We start from the raw sequence: 13750 nt of genomic DNA, 5'->3' as shown, positions 1-13750 counted from the left end.
TTAATGTTTTGGTGATAGACATGTTTATCTGTGTAAATTTATTTACCGAAGGGATTTAAATATTTACTTTTTGATTCTTTATCTGTGTGTTATCACATAAATTGCATTTATTTTTGTTAACTCCACGGATATAACTGTTTAATGTACAAGGTAAGGGCCTTTTTATTCGTTTTAGAATTTAAATTAAATATATAAGAAGGTCCTTTAGAAATGTAGAACCCGAGCAAAATAATAGCGGCTACTGACCTGTACGAAAAAAGGACCTGTTTTACAGCTGTAAAACGTCTGTAAAGACCTGTATTTTGAAATAACAACTGTAAAAGACCTGTAAGTGGAAAAATGATCAGAAATACAGTTGAAATTTTCAGGTGTAAAATATGAAGGTCTAAATTTACAGCTGTAAAAATTTTACTGTTGAAAGTTACAGCTGTAAAATGGTCATGTCTCAAAATTACAGCTGTAACATTTTTTGGAGGGAAACATGAGTATTGTCAGCCATCTTTAATGCATTTTGGCGGGATATAATTGAAATTCACACAGACATCACATCTTGTAAAATTTTGGAATTTAAAGCGGTATAGAGTAAGTACAGATGTTTAATTATTTATTATAGTTGTAAAAGGACATGTATAAGTACATACATTAACTATTTACTCTAAGTGGGAAGCCGATAAGTTTAAAAGAAATAATTACAAGATTGTCATATGTTTTCATGACTGACAAAGAAAGTTTTATAAACAAGATCTGCATATGTTCTACTTATCCTACTCTTGAATTTTGCTGTTGCTATACTGTAATCATACCACATATACTTACGTACTAGATCATTATTTTTGCCATTTTCATAGTAATTGCTAACTTATCTAGAGAATTGCAATTCATCCTAAAACCTTTTGCACCTCTACTTTCATCCCTTAAAATAATGCCCTCTTTTTCAACACCTATAATATTTCTACAACTGTAATTTTTGGGCATTTTTACAGCTGTAACTTTTTTTCATTTTTACAGCTGTAACTTTTTTTACAGGTGTAGCTCATTTGCATATTTCGAACTGTTTTACAGTCGTTTGACAGCTGTAAATTGAAATCTACAGCTGTAAAATCAATGTTGTTATATAAAATCTACAGGTGTAAATTTGGAATAAGCATGACTGTTTTTTTTTTAACAAAAATACAGGTCTTTTACAGCTGTAAAATTTCGTACAGGGAGTTGAGACGTAATCAAATGTATACCACCCCTCATGTCTAAGGACCGACTTAAGCGGAATGCTTTTACAATCAAATTAAAAGACTCCATGATCTCAAAAGGTCTTGAAAATATAACAATACTAAGACTTTCTATTAACTTTCATGAATAGACTCAATCAAACCGACGCGGCTATTGTTTTGGTTAGTTACAGTCTATGCTTGCAAAGAATCTTCATACAGATTTTGTTGACATGGACCATGATGAAGAAATGAAAAAGAAAAAAAGCAAAGAAGCCATCTCTGTAACTGTAATGGCTTCTTTTAGTTGTGCTGTGCTGTCGTGGTGGAGACACCACCAGAAGGAAACCACAGCACGACAAATTATTTTTGGGTTTTGGCACCCCTGCCAGCTAGAGGACAAGATAAAACTAGTGCGACGACATAACAAAAAGACAACTAGACAAAGACACGATGACAAAAGGGCTTGCTTGCGGTGGCGCCGCACAACACGAAAACACGACGCATCAAACTATAAAATACTGATATTGTATTGTAAATTTATGTGACCGCAAATTAATTGTCAATGATTCATCATAGAAATGTTCCGATTTTTCAAGTATTTTCAATGATATTTTAATTAATGAACCCATGAATTTAATGTTACTAAAATGAAATGCGAATGATTATATTCCGTCTTGTTCTAGTATTAAGATTTCCCTGATACTGACCGCTGAAGGGAATTTAAAGATTTTTTTCTTAAAGATGTATTACAATGAGCAATGAGAGGAAGTATAAAGTCTGTCTTGGTACTTTTTGAAACTAAACTAGTCGTGTTACACACTGTGTGAAGTCACTTAATAAAGATAATTTGGAGAGCAACCATCGGGGCCCGAAAACCGCCTCGGTAGCCTAGTGGTAGAGCGTCCGCTTCGAGTGCAGGGGGTCGTGGGTTCGATCCCCGGCCGCGGCATACCAAAGACGTAAAAAAATGGTACTAGTAGCTTCCTCGCTTGGCGCTCAGCATTAAGAGGATAGTGCTAGGACTGGTCAGCCCGGTGTCAGTATAATGTGACTGGGTGGGGTATAATGGCACGTGTCTACGGCGTGATATTCCAGTGAGGCAGCACTATAAAGTTGGGCATTGTGCTCACTGCTACAAGTAGACACCGTCGTTAATATGACTGAAAAATTGTTGAAAAAGACGTTAAACCCGAACACACACACACACACGCGCGCGCACACACACACATCGGTGCCCGGGATAACCTTATTTACGTAATTTCTTAAACTGCAATGGGCTATAAGACAACAATTCGACATGATTCGTTATAGTCGTACCAGGACTGATGTTCTCATTCAAAATTATACTACTATGTTTTATAATGCATTGCTTCTGTTTATTGGTCAATATTGTAACCTGTGTTATTTAATCCCGCCTGCTTAGCTCATATTTCATATCAAACTTTGCGCAGTTGTGTCGTCGTGCTAGGACTGAGAATTATCATAAGCAGAAAAATGTTCAAAGTAATTTCCACAGAAATAGCATGCTTTTAAATTTCAAAGCTTTAAACTGACATTAAATATGCAAATTGGCAAATCCTGCGCGTGTCGTCCTGTACGGACTTTAAAGAAATGGGGTTCTATCAGTTGCTCAGCCATGCCTGAAATGGTGCTATCAAAGGTACATAGGTCTGTTATTTCACCGTTAAATTTGAAAAGTCGCAATGCTACCTGGATTGTGTCGTCGTAATTTAAAACCCAGCAAAACAAAGCAGCAATAAAGATTTGAAGTATTGTCTGTTTGAATATCCGTCACTGATTACTTGACTGAATTGAAGATCTATTGTCAATAAGACGTTCATGAGTTGTCCACTCGCAAGCTTGAGTAGTAATTGTCTAATATTCACCACAACTGATCTCAGTATTTATGTACTTTTGACATAATATCTCGACCAAATTCGATAACCAAGTGGATCCTTTAAACATCTCTAGAGCTATGGCGCTTAAATTCCTCAAACAATTTAAAACTCTCCCTAACTTGACCAGTTCGTATCTAGTGTTCTCCAAAGATTTGGTAGCGCCCCCTCTCCAAATTCAATGTTCCCCAAATCTGATCACAATGTTTATAGGTATAATATTGCGTCCATGTTCGCTAACCATCCGGATAAATTACGGAATCATGTCCAGAAATGAGACCGTGTTTTGAAGAGTTTTGTCCCTTGATTATTAAGCCAAATTGTTTAAATTTGATTGTTGACCTTTATATCATCTTAACGCGAGTATCGATTTTTGTTAATCTCTCTTATCTTTATAATCTTGACTTTACGCTGGTATTGTTAATTAGGGGTATTGTAACGACAGGGAATGAAACTTTTTTTAACCAGTGGAATTTATACTTTGCCCGAAGCTATTTGCAGCATATATAACATTGTTATTTCTTCAAACTGGTGATTTTGAATGATAATCGGGTTTTTGTTCCAAAATTGAGAGCCGGGAAAGTTATTCCAATTACTCAGCGTAACTGTTAAATGTATTTAACCTATTGATTATATCTTTTAAGGGAAAAAATATGTGTGAATTAATTTTTTTTTATTCAAACATGTAATTTAAGATAACACCTTTCATTTTATTTGACAAAGACGGAATTAGATCGACGTACATGTTTATTATCTGATATACATAATAATTATTGTAATTTCTTCAAATTGGTGATTTGGAATGATAATCTGGTATTTGTTTAAAAATGTTATTCCCATTCTTCAGCGTGTTTTAAATAGGTATTTAAAGGTACTGACCAAATCAAAATCAACAAAAGATGATGACCTCGTCGGAAATCAAACCCAGGACCACCGCGGCAATAAAGACATTTTCTCGTAGTCGTAACCAATAGCGCTATAGCGGAAAAGTGAATTATAACTTCAAAATATAGATATTTATAATCGAGACAGTTTACCTTGAGTAAAGCGTTACAGACGCTTTTCGATTTTCATCGTATCTAACCCCCTCCCCCCCACCTCCCCCACCCTACAAAAAAAGTACGGCATTTCTTATCCAATGAAGCCAAACTGGGTCACAATGGTTAAGGTCATATTAATACTAGTATGTCAGCTTTGTGCAAAATACAACCATATTGTCCGGGTGGTTCTGAATTTATGACCAGTTGAAGTACTCAAATAACGGCAACTGACAGTTTTCAGCTCTCTAACTTCAGTAGTTTTCATCCAGTATTCATCAGCCACAGACACAATGCTTATGGACATAGTATCTCGGCCAAGTTTGTTAACCAGCAGGATCTTTCTTGCAGGGATCTAGTTACGGCTTTTGAAAAAATATTGCGAAGCTAAACAGTGTCCTCTCGCTAATATTGAGCAGTTCTATCCAGTGATCACTAAACTTTGCCACAATGTTATTGGACAAAATATCTCGGCCATGTTTGATAACCAGCTTGATTCTCCAAGTCTCTTTAAAATAACCCAAAATCATGAAAATTGGCAACTTGAGAAACTTGGCAATTTGAGCAGTTTACTAAAACTTGGTCATAATGATAATGGACATGATATTTTAGCCAAGTTTAATAACTATCTGGATTATATTAGTCTCTCTGGAGTTATGGGTGCTTAAATTCCTCAAAATATAAAACGCTTGAGCAGTTCGTATCCAGTGTGAGTTCATTTGAGTTGTGCCTCTTGAATTACTTAAACTCATTAAATTTGACCGTGTCCGTAGTTCTTATCCAGTTTTAACAAAACTTAGTAATAATGTTTATGGACATAATATTTGGCCAAGTTTGATAAGCAGCCAAATAAGACATAATTTATCTTTCTGGAAACATCGCCCTTGCATTAGCAAAAATTGTGAAAAATGTAACATACTTTTGTGACTGTTTGACACTCTTGGTATTATAGAATACTGAAGTAGATAATGCGCAGTTTTTGGAATTAAGAAAGAAAACAAAAGCTGTCACTAATGGTGACAAATGCCACCGCAGCGCCTTGACCTTTGACCTGGTGACCTTGACCTTTGACCTGGTGACCCCAAAGTCGATAGGGGTCGTGTACTCAATAAGTACTATCAGCAAGTGAAGTTTGAAGGTCCTGGGTGCAGTGGTTCGCGAGTAAAGTGCCTTCATGCAAAAAGTTAACATTGGCCCCTGTGACCTTGACCTTTGACCTGGTGACCCCAAAGTCAGTAGGGGTCGTGTACTTAATAAGTACTATCAGCATGTGAAGTTTGAAGGTCCTGAGTGCAGTGGTTCGGGAGTAAAGTGCCTTCATGCAAAAAGTTAACATTGTCCCCCGTGACCTTGACCTTTGACCTGGTGATCCCAAAGTCAGTAGAGGTAGTGTATTCACTAAGTACTATCAGCAAGTGAAGTTTGAAGGTCCTGGATGCAGTGATTCGCGAGTAAAGTGCCTTCATGCAAAAAGTTAACATTGGCCCCTGTGACCTTGACCTTTGACCTGGTGACTCCAAAGTCAGTAGGGGTCGTGTACTCAATAAGTACTATCAGCAGGCGATGTTTGAAGGTCCTGGCTCAGTGGTTCGCGAGTAAAGTGCCTTCATGCAAAAAAATTAACGTTGTGACGAACGAACTAACTAACGAACTAACGAACGGACGGACAGCTGAAAACTAATATGCCTCCCTTCGGGGGCATAATAATTGCCTTTACAACGATAATTCAGTTAAAGCGCTCACTAAAGGTTACGTTATAGTAGTATCCTAATATAGACAGCCATGCAATAATAGTGTGTAAGATACCGCAGACTTAACATAAATAGAATCAGTTTCTTAATAAGGAAATACCCATGGAGTTCTAACATTACAAGCTCTCTGTGGTGGCGTATACAATAACAACATGAGCGTAAACAAAAAGCCTCAGACCGTGTAGTAAATTGTAGTTACTCATATATATGTGGGCCTTTACATAAGTAGACCTGTATTAGTGACAAAAAACTAAAACAAAATATTCCTGAGCAACATTCATTTGCCTTTCAGATTCGAAAATGTGAAGAAATCATTTTCATGATTTTAAGACTTATAATGCCTTCAAGTATGTTACCGATCGGATTAAGAATCGTGCATAGCGTGTACATTTCATGGCATTTTTTGCGACATCGTACATTTATATATTGACAGACATTTTAATAAAATTATTTGACTGAAAAATAACTTAATTGTGTATTTTTAGTTTCATCACAGGCGTTTTATAAACCTCTATCTTCTCAGGTGCATTGGTGTTTTGGAATTTCGGTTGCCATACAAACAAAAATAGAGTATTATTTCATATTAAGTTGTAAAATATGTTAAAATATGATTTGTCTTACATACATGAATTACTGGCTTCTAATTTCTGCATATACTCAAGATTAACAAGATTTTCCAGTATTATAATTTATTCGTTATGCATTGATTATATACAGTTGAGTAATATTCCTTGTACAGGTAAAACATATGTATGTATATATAAATGCGCAATTGTGACGTCCTGACGAAATGTTTTATTATGAAAAAACTAGCAGCTGAAATCGAAGTAATAGTCAAAAGTCTACTGCGAGAGAGGGATGAATTTTACGAACCTAAAACGGTTAAATTAAACCCGAACACACACACACACACACACACACACGCACACACACACACGCACACGCACACACACACACACACACACACAAAACGGTTAAAACTTAAACAGATTAGTAAACTCAATTTTATGCAAAAATGTACAGTATCCTGGCGGTGTTACCGACTAATTAACAAAATCAGGCATAATTTTAAAAAAGGAAGTTTTTTTTGTTTTTTTTTGTTTTTGTTTTGGGTTTAACGCCGTTTTTCAACAGTATTTCAGTCATGTAACGGCGGGCAATTAACCTAACCAGTGTTCCTGGATTCTGTACCAGTACAAACTTGTTCTCCGCAAGTAACTGCCAACTTCCCCACAAGAAAAAAACAGGAAGTGGCTAGCCACCTGGAGTCAAGAGGTCCGGTAATCAATACATGTGCTGTTATGTACTGTATCACCGTAGTATGTTGTAATTGCCGAGGAAAAGCTATGATATAAATTGTCGTAAAGTTAGTTATTAGATTTATTGTAAATATATATTATATAAACAGCTCTCACATGGGTTGGAGACACACTGAGTATGACATTTCAACAGCGATTTCCGTTAGTGACCTTTATTTACAAAAAAAGAAAAACGAATTCAAAGATTTATGAGTGTAGTTCATGTCTATTTTTCTCACGAAAGAAAAACTTAAGTTTTCAATCCGTAAAAAAACACGATTTTAATGAAGCTCATAAATTGCAACTTACTGGTAATAATAAATTCATCGTATTCGCGGTCGTGTTTTTCTAGAGATAAAGGAATTATAATAAATCCTCGTTTTCTGTCACTTGCAACGAAAAAGAATGAGATCATTTCCGGTTTTTGATAGGCAGATTATGGTATTCTCTGCACACACCATTGCTCGGTATTCAGATTGAATACAGAACCATAAGGTCCTTTGTTTTGTTTTATATACGCTGCGCAGCGTAGTTATAGCCGTTTCCAGCCAAACTAATCAATCGTAGGCCCGGCGAAATTTGAATTTTGAGACCTGTAATCAATTTCAGGTCGGTGCCTGGATGTACCCTAAATCGTAGTTATTTGTACTGTATGAAATATTTTCTTCTTAGTAACATCCTTAACTTTTTGCCGGATATAAATCTTTGCCATTCCTCAACACGGGGAATACCAAATATCGAATTTGCTTGTTTACTTAAAAAACGCATACTAGTACATTATTTACGTTCGCGATGTCACGTACACCACAATGCGTTTAAATTGCTGCCGTTTTTTTTTCTTCGTTATTTTCTATTCTGTTGTATTTTAAGTGTTATGCCCGTAGTATGTGCATTTTGTTTACTATTATACTAAAGTACAATTTAAGATCGCGCTGTTTGAAATTTTACAGATAATTTTATGAAAAATCGACCGTTTTTTATAGATTTTTGCCTACGTTTCTGTCAATATCTTATTGTTACCGTTACGAAATTCAAACTTTTCAAACGATAATATTAAATAAAAAACGAAGGTACTATGCGCGTTTTTTTTGTTGTTGTTGTTGTTGCGTACACGACGCTTGTGTTGCGATGTTTCGTTATAAATTATGATCTAACAGATTACCTGTTTGTTTATATGTATATCAATGTATATGTTCCTGGGTTCGTCTGGTTGTGTACTGGCTATCTAACCTACTGGTATTACCTATTGTGGCCTCTTGCACTTACCTACTATTTACTGCGGTCCCGGGCTGTTAAATGTATACCACCATATAGGTCCCTATTCTAACTAATGTACGTGAATACTGGTCTAACTTTTAATGTTTATTTTGACTTGTACATCTGTACCAATATCTTACATTTTCATGTAGGTGGGAGTCCTGGCTATTGATTGAGACCATGTTAAAGTACCTGGGGTAGCCCTAGAGGTCAGGGCAGGCCATATACGGCTACAAGGTAGGGTTCGAAACAGCTTTTTTTACCATGTCTGGAAGGTTTTCGACCCAGTTGGATCCCTTTTGACCGAAACTTGTGTTACTTTAAATTTGTGGTCGACTAGGTACGGGTTCTCGCTACTGATAGACCATGTTCGAACACCTAGGTAAGCCATAGGTGTCAGGGGAGGTAATACATGGAGGTACGGTATTGTAATTTAAACTGAATTTCAGTTGATAATGACACTATGTTAGATTTTGACCCTTGTTCGAGTCTCTACACCCCAAGACTAAGCTGGCCCGACCCGGGGATTCGTGAGAATTGCTCAAATGGTGTCGTTGGACTCAGTGAAGATAGTGCTTGAGTTTCCAGGACTGCCTTGACTGCTCTGAAAAGTTCATATCTTGAGAATAAAACCGGACTTAAACCTATGACCTTGACCCCTAGCCGACCGGGTTTGAACCCGACTTGATCTGTTTTCTCTAGGTACTGGCTTGCCCTTTGCAGCAATGTACCATTTATTATAATCGGACATCAGGTTATGAAGATATGACTCCTCTGACAAGGCCCATGCACCCCTCTAATTAATACATGTATATGAAGAAGTATGCATATTTTCACGGAAAATGGTACATGTTGAGACGTTCCCACGACGAAACCGTATAGAAATATACAAATTACATATCTGTTTAGACAATGTTTAGATTTAATTTATAATTGTTATTTCATAAACATTATCTTGTGTTTGCAACATTCTACAATTATTTGAAGTTAATGAAAAACACGGACTTTTTCCGTACGGAAAACTATGGAAATACAGCTTTTATTCTAAATTGCGTACAGGCGGACGAACAGATTTTTTTTGTCACAGACTTTCAGATTTTGTCATTTTCTATCAAAACAAGTATTTATTTTGAAGAAAATTGTTGTTTGTTTTTTTCATATTCGTTAGACAATATTTCCATCTACTTATAAAAAGAAATTTCAGTTTGATATCTTACTCCTGACGTTTTTTATAATAAAATAAAATTGATGAATTTTCCGATAAAAAATGCGACCAAAATTAGCGTTATACGGTCCCTGTAGCAAGTCTGCAGATCGTACAGACGGCCAAAACTTACCTAAAGCTTTTTATTTCCATAGAAATAATTGATATACACCAAAGCATTTTGCTTCAGAGACTTAGTTGATGTTAAATATTTTTTTAGAAAAGTAAGGTGTATTGTCGTGCATTTTTTTTTTTTTTTTTTTTTTTTTTTGCTTTTTGAAATGGCACCCATGTTCGAGCCCGTACGACTCTTAGGGTCGAGTTTGAGTCTTGTGCTATACCTTTATGAAATAGTTCTTGAATAGTTCTACAAATACATGTAAATGTTTTTAAGATACCGTTAGTACTTTTGTCATAATATTTGATTTAAAATTACCATTTTTTTTTTAAAGTATTAACAACATTTTGACCTAATTAACCTCGACATGCGATAATTCTGCGATATTTGCGCGATAGACTGTTGTGTGTCGCATTGAATGTCGTGTGTCGTGGTAAAGCAATTTAAGTCGACAGTCGACAATTCTACGACATTTACGTGATATAATGTCGACTTTCGTTGTATATTGTCGTGCGTCGCGTTGAATGTCGTGTGTCGCGTTCTTAGGGCGACACACGACAACTCAACGCGACACACGACACTGCACTCAGCAATGAACAAAAAACACTGAATGACTGCAATGTTTTGCCAAAACCTAGCGCGACAATGAGACATTATAAAGTAGTTGCAGTTGGCAGGTAGCGGGGGACAGCTGGCAGCAGGCAGTTTATAGCTAGCACTTGGCATCTGACAGTTGACAGCTGGCAGTAGGCTGTCGTTTATGAAATTCTGTAGCAGTTGGTAGGTAGCAGTTGACAGCTGGCAGCAGGCTGTTGTTTATGGAATTCCGTATCATTCAGAACAAAAGACTAATAACAAATATTTTGGCAAATAATGGCTGTTTAAAAGTAGTCCAAATAAAAAAATGCTCAGAATTACGTACTTTTAAGATAAAAGCGGTAACTTACACGTGAGGTCATAATGTCGATGACGTCATTTTAAGACAACAATGTTTTGTAGCGTTTTTTGGTAGATCTAGATCTAATTTACTCATTATTTCGGCATTATTAAACCATTAAGCATCAGATGAGAGACAGGTTAATGAATTTTTCAAAATAATAATTATACAAACGAATTTAAAGTTTGTCGTAAACGTTGTCGTAAATCGCCATGTTAGCTTCCGGTTTTGCATGCACACATACAAATTTTAAGGTATAATACCTAGTTAATACGTGCGAAGATGCTTCAAACTATAGCACGTGCGCACGTAAGAACTAATACGTGCATACGTGTTAGTTTAGATAACATCTGCGCACATACTAGTATTGGTATAAAAATATTTGCGCACGTTTAACTTGTTACATGCGCACATATAGTTATATCGGATACACGTAAGATCTCTATTAATCTGCGCACGTGTTTTATACTGGTACGTGCGAACGTACTGATATGTGAACTCATGTTTTCTATACCAATGCATTCGCATGTATTAATTGTTACGCGCGCACGTATTAGTATAAAAACATCTCTGTGCCACGGTTTATATGAAAAAAAAAAACGCAAAATTATTTTTAAAAGAATGCCTCAAGAAAATCCTGAAACATAAATAAATAACACACGAAAAGGTGACGTAGCGATTCGAACCCACAAATATAAATGTTAGAAAATCACTCTATGGAGGAACACTGATTTACAGCACGGAGACTTGTTGAAATCATGATAGTTGGAAACTTTTAATACCCTCATTTTAACCTGCGCATATCAAGATGCTTACAACGGTTCTCATGCTTACAAAGACTATAAGTCGCTGGTCCATAGTTATGGCCGGTCTGAAACGCAGCACCATATTTGGTTGGATTGAAATTATAGTAAGAAAGCGAAATTTATTTACTGTGGCATGCAATATAACATTTTTGAGCTGTCTTACGCACGGTCGGTGGTATCTATACCCAGTTGCCCGCACGTGATGAAATAATGCATGGAAGGGCACCTGGGGTGTTTCTCTACCATCAAAGCTGGAAAGTCGTATGGTTATGTCAGTGCGAAGTTAAACCCAACAAAATTAATAAATAAACTACGTATGAGGACTATTCAAAAATAACAAAGACTTTTTCTCTAACTTTTATATACTTTAATGAAGCAAAACAAGAAATATACCATCATAATTTGCAATCTTTCTACTAATTGCACTGCAAAAATATATAATTATGACCATGCAATCAGGAGTTACACCTCCTTGAATACAGTTACTTACACGGACCCAGCGCACAGCGATCATATTTCAACGACGTTAACGAGGTCGTGCCTTAATTGTGATGTTTTCATTAAGTTTGCATTATTTTATATTTGTAAATTTCTTCTATAAATTTTAATGACTAATACTTAAGTCATAATAATCTGTTTGGTTAGAATACTAAAAATATATGAACACTTTTGGCACGCATCTCGGACAGGGTACTCAACGTGAGTAACTGGTCTTTATCTACGGCGTCATATATTGGCGTTAACGTCCATTCGCAGATTTTCCGTTTTCTCCATCCATCTTTGCAGTTTTAAGCAATTCTGGACCATCTGAGAATCGTTTGTACCACTTGAGGATAAAGACACAGATGACTGAACATTGTTGTGGCATCTGCTTCATAAGTTTATGAATCTCAGTTGCTGTTCGCAAAAAAAAAATCTCCATAAATAAGCAACTGTTTTATTATCTATGCGAGTCGATGACGACATTACTATTATTATTAACAGTAATACTAAGTTTAAACGTTGTTTTCTTCCGCCTCTCGCGTCGGAATGACGCCATACTCTAGGTGCATGTCGCCCTGACGTGTTGCTGCATTTTGACTTATTTTAGACAAACAAGTTTAGTGTTAGCGAGAACATAAACGATCGAATTCAAATCACAACAGATCAAAAAGCGACTGCGCCTGTTATGCGTAGCTATGGTAATAAAAACGTTCGACGCGCTTCGCCTATCAGCAAAAATGCTACAAAAAATATATGACCAAGTAACAGAAAGATTGCGCATTACAAAGATATAAATTTCACATTGCTATTTACACAATATGCGACATTTGACAGCAAAAGTCTACGTTATTTTTGAACAGCCATCGTAGCATATACATTTTACACAAATCCTGAAGTAAAAGTACATTTTCATGTTTATATCTGTCTGGTCAACCACATATCAACTGTTAACATGCGCAGTGACTGGTTTCACTTTATAGGTAGCCCAAATAAAATGTTTTGTCACGGTTAACTTATTATAATAATCGCCCTTTGCATGTTTTGTATTTTAATTGTTATAGTTGTCAACAAATGCAATCTGTTGATAACTTTTTGGTTGGTTGTAGTTTTATTTATACTTGCTGCCGGGAGTCCCATATGAGCGAGAATATTTGCGCCTTCACTGTCCATCATATTAAAGCGTCAGCGGGCGTCTTGTCATGCTGTCCTTCGTAGTCCTTGCGGAGTACCAATCTCAGCGTTCGTGGAAGATGACAATACAAAGCTGAGGTGGTAAACGATCCTTCTTAGGGCCACAGCCCTCGCCCTTTGTTGTGACTCTACCGGCTGTCCTCAATATAATTATGATCACTTCCGGTAGAGCCGCATGCCTGCTCCGCGACGTGCACGCGGCGAGAGCTTAGGAGCAGTTTGATAACTTAGACCGATACGCTAGCTAAAAGGAAATGATGTATTGTAACAAAGGTACTGTCTAATTGACACTTGACCGACATGAATGTGCCTTCAGGCGTTTCAGTGTAAATACAATTGATACGCCTATTGAATATGCATAAAATTGCATTCAAATCGTAATGATACGTATCAAATAACAACTTCACTTAGAGTTACATAATTTTATCATCAATTGTGTGTCTGATGTAAACTTTAACTTGCACATATCTGGAATAAACTTATAGGACTAAAGGTAAATTCTTATTTAATTTTACATAAAACTTACCATTTTAGCCTTATACTATTTTCCTTGCTCATTTTTTTA

General features: G+C 36.2%; 1 protein-coding gene across 3 annotated transcripts in view; it reads left to right on the top strand.

Moving 5' to 3' along the window:
• LOC123563127 (ras-related protein Rap-2c-like) overlaps positions 1–13750 on the top strand; it is a 74202-nt gene continuing 60452 nt past the window's right edge. Inside the window, exon 1 of one of the 3 annotated variants that reach the window (XM_045355727.2) lies at positions 1–150. The gene's annotated coding sequence lies outside the window, so the exon portion shown is untranslated. Of the gene's footprint in view, positions 151–561; positions 583–13553; positions 13679–13750 lie in introns of those variants that run through there. The other 2 variants (XM_053529214.1, XM_045355730.2) reach the window with 2 other exon arrangements.

This window comes from Mercenaria mercenaria, chromosome 2, assembly GCF_021730395.1.
Source record: "Mercenaria mercenaria strain notata chromosome 2, MADL_Memer_1, whole genome shotgun sequence".
NCBI classification, from domain to species: Eukaryota; Metazoa; Mollusca; class Bivalvia; order Venerida; family Veneridae; genus Mercenaria; species Mercenaria mercenaria.
Note: the sequence above shows the minus strand (reverse complement) of the source record. Positions and strands in the feature narration are given on the sequence as shown.